We start from the raw sequence: 6,000 nt of genomic DNA, 5'->3' as shown, positions 1-6,000 counted from the left end.
ATGTGGTCGGATATCAAAGTTGACACCAATAAATGGGTTACTTCATGCTGGCAAAGTGTAGGTGTCACTGACTGGCTTGAGGGAGCAGTGAAACTTACTCTCCTTGATGAGTGTCTGGCTTCTATAATTGGAAACTGCCTGTCAGTGGTGTTGGTCCACAGAGGGAATTAGACCTGGCAATTGATAAAGCTGCTGATAGTGAGTTGGACTTTGAAACTTGACAATTCGAGTGTGACTTCTGGCACAATGGATGGCACAATGGATGTTTCTCATGACAAGGTATGTAATCATAAGAAGTTAATTTGGAGTGATGTGAATGTTATTAGCAGGGATATTAAAACATGCCATCACTGTCACTGTCACTGGAGCAGTGTCTCCATGATGTTTTTATACACAGGTCAGAGAGAGAGAGAGAGAGAGAGAGAGAGAGAGAGAGAGACTTGTGTACAGCAAGGGATGTTAAAACAGAACGCTACTGACTGTTGGGATTTTCCCCATAAAAGGTTAACTTTAGATTCAAGTTTGAGAATAAAAGGCTGATTAAGGTTTAAAAATACATGTTGTCATTTTTAGGTGAGACTGACAGCCTCCTGCCATTTAAAATGTCACAAAAACCTCCTGGCATATTATTCAGAAAGTTTCTAGTGCCTTTGAAATAGACTGTAGAGCAGGATGGGATTATTATGTTTTCATTTGATTAAATTTGATGCTAATGTATTTGAATAATAAATGCATTTGATATTCTCCAGTTAAATGCTTTTTTTTTTTTTTTTTTTTTTAACATCCCAGGAAACCTAGCCCTCAACTTGTATGGCAGGAGTTTTACTAAATACATTGCTCTCACTTTTTGGAAACTGCACTGGTAAAACATTTAGGGCCTGATTTACTAAAGGTTTGTGTGTGTAAAAACGCGTGCAAACTTGACATCACCCACAAAAAATGTGCAAGCTGATCTACTAACGCAGCGCACTGAGGTTTGCGTCTTTCAACTGTGCAAGATAGTACGCGCTGTCCATTTAGTACGTTTGCCATAATGAATATGTAATATGGGGCGTTTCAACCCCAGTGCGCAAAATACAGGGAGGAGAAAATGCAAATATGTTATTTAGCACGCGCATTGTGATTTACCAAACCTGAAGGTATTATTTCTGAACCTAACTACGTCTATAAATAAAACCTTTGAAGGGCAGGTATTAACCGGCTGCGCACTGCGCACAGATGACTTTTGTCACTGTGGAGAGGAGGAGACGGAGGCACAATGACAGAATATGCACAGGACAGATTTTTTCCACCTGTGTTAATCATTTTGGAGTGGAATATGTTGGTTTTACTAACAGCATTGACTTCGTCACAAATACTCTCCCATATGTCGTTTTTTTTGGTAATATTTGTTTTTGTTATAAGTCAATATATTTGTTAACCTCTTCCACTAGAACCTCATTTAAATACTGCTGTCTCCACCCTGTTGCACCTGTTTTCATTTACGCAATTATTCTTAGTAGATCACATACAGAAAATGGGCAGCCAATCACATGTCAGCTTTCCCTCTGCTGGTGACCTCAGCTGTCTGTCAATGTTTTGTTAAAGATTGTTATTGTTGATTTAGCTTGAAGTCTGATGGATACCTTGGGGGATGCAGTTATAGATTAAAGGCCCTCAGGGATAAAATTGTTGAATTTTGTTATCAGAAGCAGCTGTGGAGCTGAAAGCTTGTTGTGTTGTCTGAAAGCCAGTGCTTTACTAACAAACATATCAGTGTAATTAGTCTTCACTGTTTCCTTCAGCCATTATTGAGGAAAGAAATGCATTGAAATCAGTAACTAGATTTTATGCATCCCAGTGAAAGACATTACGCAACTTCATCAAACTTCCTTCTGAAAAGTGGATCATTTATTTGAATGATAAGGCATTTAAAGAATGTAAATCATCACCCTACTTGTCCAAGTCTCAGTCTATCATTGTTTCGTATGCCGTATAATGCTAAATGGATAGTCTTCTATAATGTCAGGAATCGCAGGTCTGGATCGCTACCTTGCTGTGATCAGCTGTCCCTTATCTCACAGCTTATTTCACATAACCTTGTTAGAAGAAGCGATAGTCACTTAGTCACCGTATTGCCACATACCGGTGCATCTTTGCTTTGTATTAGCTTATGTCTTGGGGAGAAGGTGACATTCTCAAATGTTAAATGGTAAAAGATGAATAGAAGGATGTGGATTCAAGTGGGGAGAGAATAGCTGTGTAGAGGTTATCTCATGAGGATTGGCTCTGAGGTGAGAATGTGCATGTCTTCTCTGTACAAAGAGGATATTGTGCAGAGATAGCATGTGATATGGAGGTCAGGTAAGGTCATTTCAAAGAGGTCATGCAGCTCTTTGCCTATGGGTGATGTACATCAAAGCTGTATGAGATGTAATAGGTTAGTGTTTTTTTGACCAACACAGATCAATTGTAGTCATTGATTGTGTGTGACGCCTGCTTGAGCACTTAGACTTTTGTGTTGATTCCAGCTTAATAGATGGATGGTTCATTGCTGAAAAGACAGCAACATGAGGACAATGACAAAATGTGATCAAACATATTGCGCAGACATGGAATTTTATCGCAGCAAACTGTAATATGAAGGGCACTGACATTGGTGTAAAAGTGCATATGGTACAGAGAGTCATATATCTACTGCAACAGCTCTCTGGGGTGCTCATTAATAACAGCACCCTGGGGAGTTGCTGTATATACAAGAGCATAGTAAAGGACAAAGAAGGTTAAATGTGCACGTGACAGTATCTTTGTGTGTTCTGTGGGTCTGACCACTAGCAAACAGAAGGTGGTCCAGCCAACCAGTCAGCCAATAAAACAGGCAGCCATATAACCAATTCCCCTGCTACAAAGAGAGAATAAAACAACATCCCACCAGCCACCCACCCAAACGTGCATTCAGCAAGCAAGCTGCCAGTCAGGTAATTCACCATCTGGCCAGGTACCTAGACATTCAGCCAGCCAGCCAGCCAGCCAGCCAAGCAGTGTCCTTCCTTACTGTTTCAGTGGAAAATGAAATACATGCTTCTTTTTGTTCATATGAAGTTAGATACATTAAATGCTCAACTCAAATGAGGAGACACTGTTGTGCACTTTCCTTGGCTCACCGGCCCCTGTTCATGTCCATGCATGCTAAAGCCTTCTTTCCTATTCTCCCAGTGCCATCCACATAGAGGCTTGAGCTTTTATGCTTCTGTTGCTGTTCTTGTTTTATTTCGTTTTTGATGTGAGCATGACCAGGGGCACGGCCCAGTGTCTAGCAGAAAGATTGAACAAATATATTTGTGACTAGGTTGAATCCCAGACACGTTTACACAACCTGAATGGAGAATAACGAACAGTGAATGTCTTGTCTTTTCTTAATAAATATCATTGATGAACCTTTATGCAAGCTATGGACTAGCCAGGTATTTTAAGGGGTGCTTCTCAGTGGACAACAGTGGAGACTTAGGCTGTTCAAGTCTTTATTTTCTGAATGAAGCAAATTAGACAAATGATTATTGCAGATGCACTTGTTGAAATATGGAAATTGCACACTGGGGTTTTTCTGTCTCTGAAACTCAAGCAGCATTTTTTACTTTCACTTGATCCATGTAAATCTGATTTTCCATGTTTAATGTAATCACCCAATGCTATAAGAAATGAAATTATGAAAGAATCAGACAGAAGCAAAAATCGGTGTATGTGTGGGAGATGTCCGCTGCCACATAATACTCACAAAAGGGCCTAATAGCAAATTATATGAATAAGTTATGACCCTGCCAAAACATGCCTACTGTACATGGATTCACTAATAGGCTGTACATCAGAGTTGCATGGAGAGGCCCATTGAGAGAAGCAGTTGTTACTTGAAGTGGTGAGAGACAGCTTCAGATGCCTGATAGCTTTATACCAGAAGAGATGAGTGGAGCAGAGCTCAGAGCCTTAAGTGACTCTTCAGTAACAAGCAAAGAAAAAGAGCAGGGTGAATTTGAGCAAGCAGAGAGGATCTGTAGTGTTTCTCTATACAACATGACTATGAGCACTCAACATTTTCTGTCTGTAAAGTTACAATCACTGACTTTCTCCCTAACTCTTTTGTTAAACTTTTATTTTATTTCCTATTTTCTGAGCCATCTCACCGTCACTGCTTTTTAGTTTAAGTTTGTTTGTAACTGTCAGAAAAGTTGGAAAATTGGTTTCAATTTGGGATTTTGAAGCTCAGATGAAATGTTCAGTCGTTCAGTGTGTGCTCTTAACTGTTTTCTTTTTCTCTTCTTGTATCTCTGGGTGACTACTCAAACTTCTCTACCGAAGAAATAGAGAGGTTTTCATAGCAAGTAGTACAATATGGCCTTTTAGGGGTCAAGTGAGTCAGCTCTCTTGTGTCTTTTTGGCAGAAAACCTTGAGAGGGCCCTTGGTTTGACAAGGGAGCCTCAGAGCAACAGGAGACATATGTATGGTGAAGGCTGTTGCATGCTCTAGCTTTACTCCAAAGAAAGACTGTGTACCCTAAAGCTTGACTGACACTGGACTTTTGAAGTTGATATTGTTGACAATATATCAACCCAATAGTCCTTTTATTATTTTTAGGTATCCGACCACCGTATTATTAAGATACCTGAATTGTTTTAAAGAATTAAGACCAAGATATCTGCTGAGCTGTACAGTTACAAAATAGACTTGCCTGTCTCCCTCTTTCCAAACATCTCATACATATCTTTGGCATTTCTGTACTGACATTCCTTGTCACGTATAAATTATACTGATCTACACTAACTGCCATAAACTAATATTGATCAATCTAACTACATTGCCGATTTATAAGGCTGGTGCTTGCAACCTAAGACATTGCAGTTCACAGACATGCCAACTACACGCAACAAACTAGTTGTGTTTAGTTATATCCTCCTGCAGGATGAAAAATTACATTTTTAGTCAATCGACCAAATGGCTTTTGAATATTAAAATTTTACCAGCCACTCAATAGATTACCATTGTTTGTTTGGTTGGTGAGTGAAGCAAATCTATCAGCCACGTGCATATTTTACCAGCATTTACCTTGGGGCTGGTGCTAATTTTGTGCATTGTTTCTGTTAATATTTTTGATACTTTATTAGCCTCTTTAAAAGCATATAAGTCAACTTTTTTTTTCTTTCAGTAGCATTTAAAATAAAATTAGTATTTTACAAAGGTGAAAAGTGGATTTTAACATTCATTGAAGCTGTAAAAATCCTAGTATTGCTAACACTAGTCTGGCTCAAAAGTAAAAGAACGAACAATAGCATAGCAGAAAGTATTGGATGTTCGCCAAGGGCTCGTGCACATCTGCAAGAAGAGATGGCACCTGCATGAAAGCATTGAGCATGTTTCTGCCTAAAGGGGGCACAAAGGAGTGAAAGGTGAAAAGTGGAAAGGACAAAGAGCCCCACCCCCTGCACCCTCCTCCACCACCACTACCACCATCAAGCTTCAACAGGGTCACACAAAGCATGTCCGCTAGGGCCACAGCAATGACAGAGGGCATGTTGTGAGGGAATGGATGGAGTAAAGAGGAGAGGAACAGTTGGAGGTAGAGTGGATGATGCTGGACTTTGAGGCTCCAAGGAGTCAGGAGTCTACAGCCAATGTTGTAGTCCCCCGTGGAAAAGCCAAGAATAGGACAGCTGCACCTAGAAAAGTAACATGATAATATGAGGATAACTGATACAAAGCTAGCACCGCAGTGAGCATGTGTGTTGTTAAAATGTGATTAAAATCTCTTTGCTGGCTAAAAGATATTATAATATGTGAAATCCAGTATAGAGTATCTTGGGAGAGTTGATAATTCTCCATCGTGCAGAAGGTAAATATTATATACTTTCTCATATTTCTGCCTCAGAAGAAATATGATGATCTAAAGTTGTGTGGAAGAAAATCTGTTTTCCTCTAGGCATCCCAGGTGACCCATTCATTTTTCTGGATGATCTCCTCATGATAGCAGG

This window comes from Scomber scombrus, chromosome 4 (genome assembly GCF_963691925.1).
Source record: "Scomber scombrus chromosome 4, fScoSco1.1, whole genome shotgun sequence".
In the NCBI taxonomy this organism is placed as follows: Eukaryota; Metazoa; Chordata; class Actinopteri; order Scombriformes; family Scombridae; genus Scomber; species Scomber scombrus.
Note: the sequence above shows the minus strand (reverse complement) of the source record.